General features: G+C 46.8%; 1 protein-coding gene across 1 annotated transcript in view; it reads right to left on the bottom strand.

Annotated features, from left to right (window-relative positions):
- sertad2b (SERTA domain containing 2b) overlaps nt 1-16,176 on the bottom strand; it is a 92,466-nt gene that overhangs the window by 48,249 nt on the left and 28,041 nt on the right. The window lies entirely within an intron of this gene.

Below are 16,176 nucleotides of genomic sequence, written 5' to 3'. Positions count from 1 at the left end.
TTCAGCCCATCGAGTCTGCACCGACCCACTTAAGCCCTTCCATCCTATCCCCGTAACCCAATAACCCCATCCTAACCCCGTAACCCAATAACCCCATCCTAACCTTTTCTTTGGTCACTAGGGGCAATTTATCATGGCCAATCCACCTAACCTGCACGTCTTTGGACTGTGGGAGGAAACCGGAGCACCCGGAGGAAACCCACGCACACATGGGGAGAACGTGCAAACTCCACACAGACAGTGACCCAGCTGCGAATCGAACCTGGGACCCTGGCGCTGTGAAGCCACAGTGATATCCACTTGTGCTACCGTGCTGCCTTCCAGCTGCTCTGCTGAAAGCATGGGGAGAGCAGATCAATAGAGGAACAGAAATAGTAACCTTCTCAGGCTGAACTCACAGCTCCATCGAAGAACCAGTATAGCTATGCTGGGCCAAACGGCCTCCCCTGGGCAGTATAATTTATGTGTGTGAACACTGCCCTTTGTGGATTTCAAAACTGTGAGAGAGTTTCGCTTTTGGAGATCAGTTTCCTTCCCCAAGCAGAACCACTCCCAATTTTACCACCATTTGCACTTGAAAACAAAGTTTATTAGATGACTAAATTCATTTTTCCAATTAAGGGGCAATTTAGTGTGGCCAAACCATCTACCCTAAACATCTTTTGGATCGTGGAGGCGAAACCCATGCAAACACTGGGAAAATGTGCAAACTCCACACGGACAGTGACCCAGAGCCGGGATCGAACCTGGGACTTTGGCGGCATGAGGCAACGGTGGTAACCACTGCGCCACCCTGCTGCCCCCGACACTAACGTTTTGATAGTGGGTACAAACTGGGAGACCCGACTTCCATTTTACTGTCTGTCCCCTGGCCAATGTGTTTCACTAGAGTATGCCTGAAGTTGGGGGATGTTCCATGTTGCCAGCTCCATCTTCAGCTCTTCTAATGTGTACTAGATCCTTCCATAGCCTCACCCCTCTCCATCTCTGTACCTTCCTCCAGCTCTACAATGCTCCTTTCTTTCTGAAGCAAAAATGTGTCAATGAGGACCTGAAATCATCCATCACAGGGGAGGGGGGATGCAAACACAAATGGAGATCAATCCCCCAATTTCCATCCGTCTAGTTTTTAATGTCATTAGCTGTAAACATTGTTATGGATCGCATTTGGGAGTCACAGATTAATCACAAAGTGTGTTTGAGCTCTTGTAGCTTATTAAGTAGTAACAGTTTAAATAATGGCCAGATTTTCTGATCATTCTCGCTAGCAGCGACCCCCGTACCATGGATTCCCTGGCAGCGGAGGGTTCGAACAGTAAGAAAACCTGTGAACAGCAGTGGCACCAGAGGTTTCTGTTGCCAGCCAACGGCCTCCTGCAAAACATTCTGCAGGGGGTATTCCCCTCCCCATGTGTAAACCAAATAGACAAAAAAATCACATGTAATCTGTGACAAGTGAGGACAGTTTACTGATCCAGGAGGACAGACGAATAAACGGATAATGCAGAGTGGACGCGGGTCTCTATAGCTGATGACTGGTGGCAGCCATCTCTGCTGATTCTTACCCAAGTGTTAGGAAGCTCTTTGGTCTTCATCTGTCCAATGAAGGCTGTCCAGTATGAATCATTTTCCTGTTTGAAGCAATTGTTTTCCTCTCATGAGTGCCTGTTTTTAAACCTTTTTTCAGAAAGTTTATTGATGTGTGGATCAGGAGATCCAACCTTCTAAGGAATGTCTGTCCTCAGCACAGATATCAGGCCTGTCATGTGTTTTTCAGCCAGCGAACTTCATAAGACTTCTAAAATTATATACATTTCTGAAGATTTTATCTGGTTATTAGGCATCAATTTCTTACACCATTGAGGTATTTGGTTCCTAATTCCTGCCTTTGTTTCCTTCAGATTCAACTATTGCAATACACTGCCAGCCAGCCTCCCACATTCTATCCCTTTGTAAACTGTAGCTCATGCAAAACTTGGAGTTAGGACAGAGCCCCATTCACCCATCGCCCCTGTGTTCGTGACCTCTGCCCCCTCTTTAAAATGCTGTTCCCAGCTAAGCAAAATCCCAATTTTAATCAATAATCTTATTAGTCCAAGTAGGCTTACATTAACACTGCAATGAAGCCACTGTGAAAATCCTCTAGTCGCCACATTCCGGCACCTGTTCGGGTACACCGAGGGAGAATTCAGAATATCCAATTCACCTAACAAGCACGTCTTTCGGGACTTGTGGGAGGAAACTGGAGCACCCGGAGGAAACCCACCCAGACACGGAAAGAACATGCAGACTCCGCACAGACAGTAACTCAAGTCAGGTCCCTGGCGCTGTGAAGCAACAGTGAAATGAAATGAAATGAAAATCGCTTATTGTCACGAGTAGGCTTCAATTAAGTTACTGTGAAAAGCCCCTAGTCGCCACATTCCGGCGCCTGTCCGGGGAGGCTGGTACGGGAATCGAACCGTGCTGCTGGCCTGCTTGGCCTGCTTTAAAAGCCAGCGATTTAGCCCAGTGAGCTACCACTTATGATCCTCGTCCTGGTTTTCAAATCCTTCCATAGCCTCACCCCTCCCCATCTCTGTACCTTCCTCCAGCCCTACAATGCTCCCCATCTCTATAGCCTCCTCGAGACCTACAACCCTTCCTATCTTAGTAACTTCCTCCAGCTCCTGCAACCCTCCTCCCTCTATAACCTCCCCTAGCCCTACAAATACTCCCCATCTGTGTAACTTCCCCCCAGATCGACAACCCTTCCCATCTGTGTAACCTCCTCCAGACCAACAACATTCCGAGGCGATCTCTTCAGTTCCAGCCTTTTGAGCAACCCCCAATTGTAATTGCTCCACCATTGCCGGCCGTGCTGTGAGCTGCCTGGGGCCCCCAACCTCTGGAATTTCCTCCCTAAACCTCTACTCCTCTCTCTTTAAAATGCTGCTTAAAACCAAGCTCCTTGACTGAACCTTTGGTCACCTGCCCCTAATATCTCCTTCTGCGGCTCGGAGTCAAATTCTGTTTTATAACCACTCCAGTGAAGCACCTTGGGATGTTTTAAGGGGTTAAAGGTGTTATATAAATGCAAATTGTCATTGTTATTGACTGGGAAATGTTGTTAATACAAGTTTTAACAAACAGTCATGCTAGTTAGGGTTGGGTGGGGAGGGGGTATTCTAATGCCACTCTCCCGAACTTTCCTTTGGGAAGAGAAGGAGAGAGAGGAGAGAGAGAGAGAGAGAGAAAGAGAGAGAGAAAGAGAGAGGAAGAAGAAAGTTCCCGAAAAAGAACTGAAACATACAGACCCCAATTGCTAGGTAGCTCTAAATAAAGACTCGAGTCAACAACAGGAAATAACTCCCACACCAAAAAAAGCAGCAAGCAAATCTGACAGTCTCTGAAAATACTGACAAGTCTTGTTTCAAACACATCTCAGGCACATCATCCGGTTAGTTGCCTGTCCCATCGGTTCCTCTTTTTAAAATAATATTTAAAGCTACTTAGACGAAGTGTAACTTCCAAACCAATAAACTAACAAAAAACCCGTATTCATCTGCAGCTGAAATTCACCCCTAGTTTTTAAACTGAATTAACTTATTTACAAAGCTACAGAGAAGATCACTTTCAGCTCGAAACAAACCAATTTTGTGCATTTCAGCTCAGATCAAAAACAATGCTTTCTAAATAACCAAGCAACGAAAGCTTAAGTAAGGAGATTACTGCACAAGTAACAATTTCAGTTTGCACGCAAGTGAGAAAGTTTGGCTCTCAATGGAGTAGATCTTAAGTTCGTACAGTGTGTAAACCATGGGGTAGACAGTGAGTCAGCAGCCCTCCTTTTACATCTTTCCCATTTTTAGTTTCGAGTTCAACGCAGACACAATGGGTCGAAGAGCCTCTTTTAGTGCTATAAAACTATGACAAATCTCGGTTTTACGCCAAAAACCAAGAACAAAAATACAACACATGACCGAGAGCCACCCACAATGATGCTCCAACTTTGGACGGTTTTATCATCACTTTTAGTAAATTCAGATAAGTACATCTCGTGTTCAACCTGCACATGACACGAGTAAAGAAAGACAGACCTGCGTTTAAATAGCACCTTCCACAACCTCAGGATGTTCCAAAGCGTTTTAAATTCATTGAAGTACTTTTCAGGGACAGACACAATGGGCTGAATGACTGCCTTCAGTGCTGTGAATTTTCTGTTTCTCTGACGTGTAGTCACTGTTATAATGTAGGAAATGTAGCAGTCAATTTGCACACAGCAAGATCCCACACACAGCAGCATGATAATGACCAGCTGATCAGTTTTTAGTGAGGTTGGCCGAGGGGCAGATGTTGGTCAGAGGACAGCAGGGAAAAATCCCCAAATCTTCATTGAAATATTGCCCTGGGAGTTTTTACACCCACCCAAGAGAAATGAAATGAAATGAAAATCGCTTATTGTCACGAGTAGACTTCAATGAAGTTACTGTGAAAAGCCCCTAGTCGCCACATTCCGGCGCCTGTCCGGGGAGGCTGTTACGGGGCCTTGGATTAATATCTCATTTAAAGACAATGCAGTACCCCCTCCGAACTGCAATGGAGTGCCAGCCTGGATAATGGGCTCCAGTCTCCAAAATAGGACTGGACCAATTTACTCAGAATGAGATTGCTACCTACAGAGCCAGAGCTGACCAATTAACGATCAAAATTAACAATTCGAACAATATGGAGTCACTAGATGCTTCTCAACAAAGAGCACAACACTGTACTCAAAAGTTTAAGTTAAAATGAAAGAAACTGACATCTCTTCAGGCAAATTAACGAATGTATACATTAACAGTGTTTTATACTCTCCAGACATAAAAAGCAAACTGCCATTGACATAGGAGGCAAACTATTTGGTAAACTATAATTGTGGTCACTTGTGAGACCCATCAAGTGACTGAGAGTTAGAGTTTAAAATACATTCTCATATAATGTGAATCTTGAAGAGTTTACGTAATCAGTACATTCAAACCCACTCAGCTGCAGCAATGAATCCATAATCTAGGAAGCAGCAAATGTATTTCATTTGCTTTTAAGGAGTTGCTAAAAAAACCAATGGCAGATATCACAACGTGATTGGCACTGCTGCATCACAGTGCCAGGGACCCAGACTTTGGAGTTTGTATGTTCTCCGTGTCTGTGTGGATTTCCTCCGGGTGCTCCAATTTCCTCCCACAGTCCAAAGACATGCAGGTTAAGTGGATTGGCCATGCTAAATTGCTCCTTAGTGTCACAAAGCTGTGCAGGTGAGGTGGGGTTATAGGGATGTGAGGATAGAACAGGGAGTGAGCCTAGATAGGATGCTCTTTCAGAGGGTTGGCGCAGACTCGATAGTCCGAATGGCCTCCTTCTGCACTGTAGGGATTCTATGATTCGAATGATAGATGCATTAACAATGGGTAGGGAGAAAGGTTAAAATGAACCCCTTACTCCAGAATCAGATCTTAATCCTTGGGTTATGGGAAACAGAAAACTTGGAAGTGTTGTGAACGGAAGGGCTGAATGGCCTGGCCCCATACTGAAAACATTTTCTGAATCTGTGAGTCATTCAGCAATTGATTTAGGCAAGACTTTGGTATTGGGCAGGCATCAGTATAAAAATAAATCCTTGGTGAAGATGTACTTAAGTGTCAGAACAGAGAGTACAAACAGAATCTCACAAAAAATCCAAACTACAAAAACAAAAGGGCTTTCACAACCATTTTAAATCCAATTAGCTGGCTTTAAGTAGGAAACATTACCCAAATTTGAAGAGATGATAGTCAGTAGTGAGAGAGACATGCATACACCTTTCTACCATACACCCTCCCTCTCCGCCCCTCTCCCTCCTTCACCTGATATTACTGCCCCACTAAGATTCTTGGGTCACAATAACTACATGGTAGATGCTAATGGGAATGTCACTGACATCTAACATAGTCATGAGTTGCGTATTTGGCAGAGAGAATGTGGGGCATTTTAACCGAAGGGGGAGACACCGTTTGAAGCAACTTACAATAAACAACCCACATGGGTGGGATGAACCAACATGTGGAATATAGCCAACTCCACTGCAGAGCACTGAGTGGACACAGTAATAGGAGGAGGCCATTCAGCCCCTCAAGTCAGAAAATTCACGATTCAATTAGTTCATGGATGATCGGTGTACCAACTCCGTCTTCCTACGTTTGGGCCCGTAATCCTCAATTAACCTTACTCAACAGAAATCAAACAATCCTTGTTTTTAAATTCCCAATTGACCTCCAGCAGCTGGATGCGAGTGTTCCAGATTCCCACTGCCCTTTGTGTGAGGGAGCTCTTCCTGAACCTCACAACCCTCAACAATCCAAATTGAATCTTAATGTTAAGCTCAACTTGCTCAGGTCTCCATCCCAACCCCACAGCACAAGAAATTGTTTTTCTTTTCATCACTCCTATCAAATCACTTAACCATCATAAATATCACAATTAGATTATTCCTGAATCGATTCCGGCTTGGGTCACTGTCTGTGCGGAGTCTGCACATCCTCCCCGTGTGTGCGTGGGTTTCCTCCGGGTGCTCCGGTTTCCTCCCACAGTCCAAAGATGTGCAGGTTAGGTGCATTGGCCATGATAAATTGCCCTTAGTGTCCAAACTTGCCCTTAGTGTTGGGTGGGGTTACTGGGTTATGGGGACAGGGTGGAGGTGTTGACCTTCGGTAGGGTGCTCTTTCCAAGAGCCGGTGCAGGCTCGATGGGTCGAATGGCCTCCTTCTGCACTGTAAATTCTATATACTCTTCGATAGAGCTGCGAGTTCATGAAATGAAAATCGCTTATTGTCACAAGTAGGCTTCAAATGAAGTTACTGTGGAAAGCCCCTAGTCGCCACATTCCGGCGCCTGTTCGGGGAGACCGGTACGGGAATTGAATCGTGCTGCTGGCCTGCCTTGGTCTGCTTTCAAAGCCAGTGAATTAGCCCTGTGCTAACAGCCCCATACCATTCCATACATGAAAAAGAACGGGCAAACATAAATACACAAAGTAAATACATAGACACAGGCATCGGGTGAAGCATACAGGAGTGTAGTACTGCTCAGCAGAGAAGATGTGTGAAGGGATCAGATCAGTCCATAACAGGGTCATTCAGGAGTCTTGTAACAGTTGGGAAGAAGAAGCTGTTTTTGAATCGGTTAGTGCATGTTCTCTGACTTTTGTATCTCTTGCCTGATGGAAGAAGTTGGAAGAGTGAATAAGCTGGGTAGGAGGGGTCTTTGATTATGCTGCCCACGTTCATCTTCAGAAGTTTACCATCTCTGTTCCTCTGCTCCCCCCATGCTTCCAGCAGAGCTGCTGGAGGGCGACTGCTGCTCATTTGAGGAACTTTGGGGAGCTCAATCGGGAGAGCATTGAGCACTAAGCTCCAGCTCTAACCGTCCGGCCTGCCTGCTCCTCTGGCACCCTGGCTGGAGTTGTTTAAGGTGCAGGCAAGTCATCTCCCACGGCACTCAACACTCACTCACTGCTGCAGAACAAACTGCAGAAGGAAAAGCTTTTCACAACTTACATTTATATAGCACCTTACTGAGCCACATAGGAAATACTTGGTCAGAGGGGTAGGTTATCAGAAGAATTGTAAAGGAGGGGAGAGAGAGCAAAAACGTATCAGAGAGTGAGCGCGCTCAAGAGACTGTCAAAGATATGCATGTCCAGCAATGGTGGATTTAAAATATGCATGACCTAGAGGCTGATTTAGAGGATCTTGGAGGTTTGTGGGACTGGAGGAGATTACAGAGGTAGGGAGGGGCAAGGCCAAGGAGGAATTTGAACACAAGAATGAAGATTTTATAGTCGCAGGTTTGTCAGATTGGGTGCCACTGTAGGTCAGAGAGCACAGGATGATGACCGAATGGGACTTGGTGCAAGTTAGTATACGGGGAGCAGAGGTTTGGATGAGAACAAATTTACAGAGGATGAAAGATGACAGACCAACCAATGCATTGAAATATCAAATCTCGAGGTAACGGAGGCGTGAGCAAGCAGCTCCATTAATCTATACAAGGGGCTCCCAGAGTCTTTCATGTTCATCATTGGAGCTTCTAGCAAATCTGTAAAGGCATCTGACCAATGATGGGACTGGGGAAATATTCATATAGTCCACTCAATGGCTGTTATTGGCTTCTGACTTTTACCCCTCCTGAAAATTTGTGCTACTTCAGTGGTATCAGCCCACAAGCACTGAAGTTCAGTCATACCTCATTAAAATAATCATCCTTTGTGTATAGGCTTTGATAAAGTGTCCAACACTTTCTGACTGAGGGGAGGGGCGGAGAATATCAGTCTTGCCCAAATCAGTAATCAGTTATTGAACAATTCAGAGAGCGAGGTCATTCAGCCCCCTAGTTCACAACATGTCCGAGCTTTGTCTCATCTGCAAATTTTGAAATTTTTGGCTGTACACCCAAATCTGGGTGATTAATAGAGACTGCAAGGGGAATGCCAGGAGATTCAATCCAGGAAAGAAATATCATAGTACCGGATGAGACTTGGGATCTTCCTGCACTTCCTGGTTCAGTACTCACCAGCCTGTGCCCTCACTGCAAAGGCAGACATTAGGATAAAAAGAAATCCTTGGTGAAGATGTACTTAAAGTGTCAGAACAGAGAGTACAAAACAGAATCTCACAAAATGTCTAAACTGTGGGGGGGGAAAAAGGGACTTTCACAACCATTTCAAATCCAAAACTCGGCCATTACAGAATGCAGGAGCAGCAATTTCACAGAGACAGTATGAACTGGTACAACGTGTCTGAACTGCAGAGTTGACTACATACAAGAGGAAATCTGTAACAAAACCCTAAAGTGCCTCCAAGGTTTTCACCGCAACATCAAAGAACATGGAGATTTCGAGAGGGAATTTCAGAGCACAGAGGCTGGATTCTCCCATTCGGAGGCGTCCAGACCGTCGGAAACGCCGTTGCGTTTTACGACGGCGTGAATGGGCCGCTGGGAGTACCGATTCTGGCCCGTACAGGAGCCAGCACAGTGCTGAAGCAGTTCACGCTGCTCCAGCCTCCCATCTTGGCGCGAATTGTGCGACGCGCCAACCCGTGCATGCGCAGTGGCGCTGGCACCAACCCACGAATGCACGGTGGCCTCCCTCAACGTGCTGGCCCCGACGCAACATGGCACAGAAGTTCAGGGGCCGGCGCGTAAGAAAATAGGCCCTGGGAGAGAGAGGCTGGCCCGCCGATCGGTGGGCCCCGATCACAGGCCAGGCCCCATTGGAGCACCACCATCCCCCCCCCCCCCTTCGCGATTCTCCGCTGCACGGAGAATCGCGAGCCGGCATTGGGGCGGCGTGGCCCGGTTGCGGGGTTTCTCCGGTCCGGCGCAGGGCTGGGAGAATCCCGCCCCAGGTACCAGACACTGATAGTGGATCACTTCAAATTGTGCAATAGGCCAAAACACAAACACACTCTTTACAGGGAGGCCCAAGAGATTCCACTATTGTCAAAATGAGGACAAAGCAACCCTGCTTGATTGGCACCCAATCCACCATCTTAAACATGCACTCCCACCATCACCAACGCACAATAACAGCAGTGTGTACCATCTACAAGATGCACAGCAGGAACTCACCAAGACTCCTTAGGCAGCACCTTCCAAACACTTGACCACTGCCATCTAGAAGGACAAGAGCAGCAGCCATATGGAAACACCATTACGTTGAAGTTCCCTTCCAAGTTCTTCACCATCCTGACTTGGAACTATAGCACCGTTCCTTCACTGTCACTGGGTCAAATTCCTGAAACTGCCCCCCCCCCCCCCCCCCCCCCCCCCCCCCCCCACTAACAGCACTGTGGGTGTACCGACTCTACGTGGACTGCAGCGGTTCAAGGGGGCAACTCACCACCACCTTCCGAAGAATAGCATCCCAAAACTAAATAATCAAGGGGCAGAAGGGAGGGGAGAAAATAACAGTAACAATCACTCGGGAAACTAATGAAGCTAAAGACGGATAAGTCCCATGGACCTTGTGGTGGTATGATTAGCATAGCTGCCTGCCATTGGTGCAGAACACCGGCTTACCATTGGCCCTGGTCGATCATGTGCCTCTCGACCGATTGGTTGAGACCAGTCGTGTGACGGCTCCCCGATTGGTCGAGAGGCTGAGTTAACCCCACCTCCAGGGCGGGATATAAATACCCAGTACTCCCAACGGTCGTCCATATACGATAATCGACCGCAGGGCTAACATCTAGCTGATTAAAGCCATGCTTTTGTACAGCAACTCGTCTCGCGTTCAATTGATGGTACATCAGACCTGATGGGTTGCATCCCTGGATATTAAAGGAAGTAGCTACAGAGATAGTGGATGCATCTTCCAAAAATCCTTAAATTCTGGAAAAGTACCAGAGAATTGGAAAATTGCCAATGTAACACTTTTATTCAAAAAACAGGTAACTATAGGCCAGTTAGTTTACTTTCTGTCATTGGGAAAAGGTCAGAGCCTATTATAGAGGATGTATTAGCAGAGCATTTAGAAATACATAGTGGGCGGTATTCTCCGCTCCATCATGAACGCCGGTGCGAACAGGTCCCAGGCACGACCTATTCTGGCCCCCACAGGGGGCCAACACAGCGCTGGAGCGGTTCACCGTGCCACCCCGTGCATGCGCAGTTGGGGCAGCTCATTCCTGCGCGTGCGCAGTTGGACCGCGCCATCCTGCGCATGCACGGTAAACTTCTGACGCCCGCCAGCCCCTCACCAACATGGCGCCGGTGTTCTGGGGCCGGCCGCGGAGGGAGGTAGGCTCGGGAGGGGGCAATTGGTGGGCCCGATCGCAGGCCAGACCCCATCGGAGCCCCCCCCCCACCCCACAGGCCATCCCCCCGCCCTCCCCCAGCGTTCCCACACAGTTCCCGCCGGCAGCAACCAGGGGTGGGCGGCGCCGGCGGGAACCTTTCGTGTCAGCCCACCTGTGCTGGAGAATCGGCATTCGCTGTTTACAGCGATTCTCCAAGCGGTGCGGCGCTGGTTTCGGGGGGGTTGGAGAATCGCGTGTGGGGGTCGGGGCGGTGGCGCGATTCGCGCAGCGCCCCAGTGATTCTCCCACCCGGAGTGGGGGGGGGGGGGGGGGGGGGGTGATACCGCCCAGTATAATCAAGCAGAGTCAGCATGGCTTCATGAAGGGCAAATCATGCCTGATAAATTTATTAAATTCTCCGAGATGGTAACGAGCAGGATAAATGATGAGGAGCCAATAAATGCAATATACTTTGATTTCCTAAAAGCATTGGATAAGATACTGCATAAAAGACTACTTAATAAGGTAAGAGCCCATGGTGTTGGGTGCAGTATATCAACATGGATAGAGGATTGGCTAACTGAGAGCTGGAATAAAAGGGGCATATTCAGGATGGCAATTTATAACTAATGGAGTGTCACATGGCTCAGCGCTGGGGTCACAATTATTCACAATATATATTAATTACTTGGGCAAGGGAAGTGAATGTACTATTACCAAGTTTGCGGGTGACATATAAATAGGTGGGAAGGCAAATGGTGAGGATGGCACAAAGTCTACAGAGGGATATAGACAGGTTAGATGAGTGGGCAAAAACTTGGCAAATGGAATATAATGTAGGAAAATATAAAGTGATAGGAAGAATAAAAGGAGCTGAATATAATTTAAATGGAGCAAGAGATTTGGGAGTCCTCGTACGTAAATCACAGAAAGCTAGCATGCAAGTTCAGCAGATAATTGGGAAGGCAAATGGATGGAATGTGGGCCTTTATTTCAAAGGGAATAGAGTATGAAAATAAAGAAGTCTTGCTAAAACTATACAAGGTATTAGTTAGACCACACCTGGAATACAGTGAACAGTTTTGGTCCCCTTATCTAAGAAATGATACACTGTCATTGGAGGCAGTCCAGAGAAGGTTCACTAGGTTGATCCCAGGTATGGAGGGATGTTCTTATGAGGAGAGGTTGAGTAGGTTGGGCCTGTAGTCATTGGAGTTCAGTAGAATGAGAGGCAACCTTATAGCGACACATGGGATTCTCAGGGGGCTTGACAGGTTAGATGCTGAGAGGTTGTTTTCCCTTTTAGGAGATACTAAAACCAGAGGGCATAATCTCAGAGTAAGGGGTCACCCATTTAAGCAGAGATGAGGAGGAATTTCTTCTCTCAGAAGGTAGTGAATCTGTGGAATTCTTTACTGTAGAGGGCTGTAGAGTCTGGGTCGTTAAGTATGTTCAAGGCTGAGATAGACAGATTTCCAATTGGTAAGAGAATAAAGTGGGAAAGTGGAGTTAAGGATTACATCAGATCAGCTATGATCTCATTGAAGGGCAGAGCAGACTCAATGGGCCGAGTGGCTCTTACATCATTTGGTCTAATTAGGGAGGAGTACAAAATGTTGGCCCAGCCAGTCAAACCCACATTCCATGATGATTTAAAAAATATTGTACACATCCGAGTCACTTTAGCGCGCACCCTGCCCAGGCCTGCGCGCACCCTGCCCAGGCCTGCGCGCACCCTGCCCAGGCCTGCGCGCACCCTGCCCAGGCCTGCGCGCACCCTGCCCAGGCCTCTGCGCCCCTCGCACTTCTCCGAGATGACAAATAGAAATCTGAAATGTAAATGTCTGTCAAGGCTGGTATTTGGACTGTGCCCTCGGAGTGGATTCCAGAATAAACACATCCTCGAGGGGGAGGGGGGGGGACAAAGTAGTTGGGACATGCATCACTTTTCAAATGCAAAATGTCACTTTACAGGCAGCGGTGAGTGTACATTGTTGCAGATTCCATGCTTTCACACAACACAGCTGAGAAGCGTCGTGGCAGTTTTCACTGCTGGTTAACGGTTAACTCCCAACTAATGAAACGCAGCACAACAGCAGCTGTTTGAACATGTGCCAAGCTGCATCTGGCCCTCATCTATCTTTCAGCCATCGACATTTACCTCAAAACATACTAAAGCAGCCACTTAGCTCCCAGCAACTAGCCAAACACATCAGCCTTTGTCTAATCAAGCTCAGTTGGAGATTTGAAGCAAATTATTTTTCTATTTGCCTAATATCATATAGTGGTAGCGTTATGGGAGAGATAAAAAGGTGGGGGTGGAGAAGAGAAGTGTGAAAAGGAAAACTCTCTTATTCCCCCTCCCCACTCTCACATTCAACATCAGCAAATCATTTAAAATACCATTCTGCCTTCAACGATTTGTGTTCTGGGGTTTGTCACTGGACTGCAGCACTGGGGGGGGGGGGGGGGGGGGGGGGGGGGGTTCTATTTTCTCTTAATACAGAAGACAAGCCAACATCTTCTTCATGTTCCTATAGTTTTACAATGCTTTCCCCATCGATAAAGTGTCTCGTCCCCGGAAGGAGGTCATTATTTAGCGTGAGTCTCCATATGTTCCCACTGAAGTATTAGCAGTTCGCACCCCTGTTCTGGTATACATGATTAGGTAGGAGTTCTGGATTCCCTTTGGGATTTCACTCACTGCGCTGCACAGCACTTGCAAACTATATCTGTATATCTGATAAAAGCTGCTAATGAAAACATGAGCAATCATAAAAATTATACCTTTACGGAATGGGAAAGTAACCTGCAAAAATCAGATATTTCATTGCAAAGTGAAAGACTACTGTCAGGCGGCTGGTTTTCAAATAGGATTTAAAAACAGCCCAACAGAGGAACAGGAGGAGGCCATTCAGCCCTTCAATCCTGTCCCACCATTTAATTAGCTCATGGCTGATCTCTACTTTAAATCCATTAATAACCTTTTACCCCCTTAACTAACTACATCATTCCCAGTTTCAACATATTCAATAGACCCCCAGTCTAGACATCCTTTGTGGGGACTGGAGAAGAGAGAGTTCCGGATTTCCACTATCCTTTGTGTTAGGAAGTGGTTCCCGACCTCACCCAGAATGGTCCGGCTCCAATTTTAAAGTTCTTTGTTCGGGACTAGCTGTCACCCCCCTCCCCACAGCACCCGCACACACCCCCCCCCCAACCCTCTCTTTGCCCTCCCAACCCTCCCTCTCCACCACAATAACAGGCCACATATTGGTGTTTATTACCACCGTCCCACCCCTCTTCATCTCATCCTATCCTCTTATCCCTCTCTCCCTTGCGTGTTTATCCAGCTTCCCTCTTAAATGCATCGATACTATTCACCCAGATGCCTCAAGGCAGCACCTCTTTGAGGATGACTGTTTCCTCCTAGCTGAAAGGATGCATCAAGTAGAATTTCCCACAAAAGACAACCTGGCCAATTAGCTGTAAAAAAAAAAAAAACCCTCTGCCTTCCTGGGAAGAGAATAGGATCCCGATTTGAACACGTTTGTCTTGCCTGGGCGAGACTACTTCAACTACTTCTGAAACTAGTGTTGAGATGAAGGGGGGAGGGCAGAAACTGGCTCCACCATCTTTTCTTTGCATTTTTAACCACCTACTTTCTGCTGTGCCAAGAGGAGTTAATTCTCCCGCTGGTGTGGGGTTTTTTTTTTGAAGAATTGAAAGAAATTCGATTTTCTTTACTAAAAGGCATTGAAGAAATCATGAAGAAGCAATCTGGTGATCCCACTGCGAGGGGAAATCGTATAACAGCGTTCAAGACTGGACATTCTCCTGCCATCTCTCTCACAATCACATCTACCTCTCGCTTTTCTACACATTATATGCACTGATCAACCCTGCCCAGCCAGTCAGGCAGATATGGAAGAGCAAATACGTCACACTCCAACCCCAAAACATTCACATTTCATACTGTTTATAAAAGTTATTTCTCAATTGATTACTGCATTGGATTCTGAGAAGATCTTGATTTTGAAAAAGCATTTGCACCTTTCACAAGAGAAATTGCCCTCGGGTGCGTAAACTAAAAAAATGTCCTCACTCTGTTTTTACCCTCAACTTTCTATCCCTCCACTCCGAATATCAGAAATTTCAGACCCAGTTCACACCGTCCTACCAACTGACAAGCCATTCTGACGTTTTTAGCGATGATCATTACTGGGAATCACTTCCACCAAGTGCACATACATCAATGCAGTTATATCATTAAGCACTGGTCCTCCCCTGTTCAATTCTCTCGATTTGGGCTGTTTCTCCCATTCCTCAGTTACTTTGTACTCATTTTCCTGGAATGCTTTGAACATGTGTAAAAACTTTGATGTGTTTCAAATAAATGAAATCAGTATACCTAAAAATACATTTGAGCTGAATAATCAAAGAAAAATATAGTTATGAACCAGTTGACCTTCTGTCTCTGTAATGTGCAGTCCACAGTATTAGATCAGCTGCTTCATCAGACCACTTTCCACCAGTGAGATTGTCACCGTTCACAGTGTGAAGAGCTGATCAAACCTTTACAAAGATTCATAGAAACTGCTGTAGCCACCTGGGTTGGCCACTTCCCGACTTTAAAATGGAGATCCGCTAAGAATGCAGGGAGAAATGGCTAAACGCAGGAAAACAGGAGGGTGCAAAATCTCCTGTATTTTTTTTTTATAAATTTAGATTACCCAATTATTTTTGCCAATTAAGGGGCAATTTAGCGTGGCCAATCCACCTACTCTGCACATTTTTTTTTGGGTTGTGGGGGCGAAACCCACGCAGACACGGGGAGAATGTGCAAACTCCACACGGACAGTGACCCAGAGCCGGGATCGAACCTGGGACCTCAGCGCCGTGAGGCGGCTGTGCTAACCACTAGGCCACCGTGCTGCCCTCAAAATCTCCTGTATATTAGAACTTGGAGAAACTCAGTCAGCACTGAAACTGACGACCATCTACATATTCATGAGTGATCCCCGGGAACAACTGAAACAGTTAAGATAATCGAGGCCAAGCCAGACTCCTCGGCACCAGCGGGAGCCAAAACAAAGGAAGGCCAACGGACACTTAGGAACTGCCCAGCGATCAGGGAACAGCTCCAGTATTGGAGCAATCGATCCAAGTGATCAGAACTCAGCCCAATCACTTGGAACCAGGTACGGGGTCCGCCCAAAAGGGCGCGAAGCCCCTGGGGACTATAAAGTAAAGTAGAGTCCCCAAGTTCAATTCGTCCTTCTTGGCAGGGTCTCTTAGCAGCTCGAAGCAACCCTTGACCGTGACCTGCCTAGCAGCTGCACCAACCAAGTGAGTGTCCAGTCAACTCACGCTACGAGATAGG

Source organism: Scyliorhinus canicula, chromosome 1 (assembly GCF_902713615.1).
Source record: "Scyliorhinus canicula chromosome 1, sScyCan1.1, whole genome shotgun sequence".
Taxonomy (NCBI): domain Eukaryota; kingdom Metazoa; phylum Chordata; class Chondrichthyes; order Carcharhiniformes; family Scyliorhinidae; genus Scyliorhinus; species Scyliorhinus canicula.
Note: the sequence above shows the minus strand (reverse complement) of the source record. Positions and strands in the feature narration are given on the sequence as shown.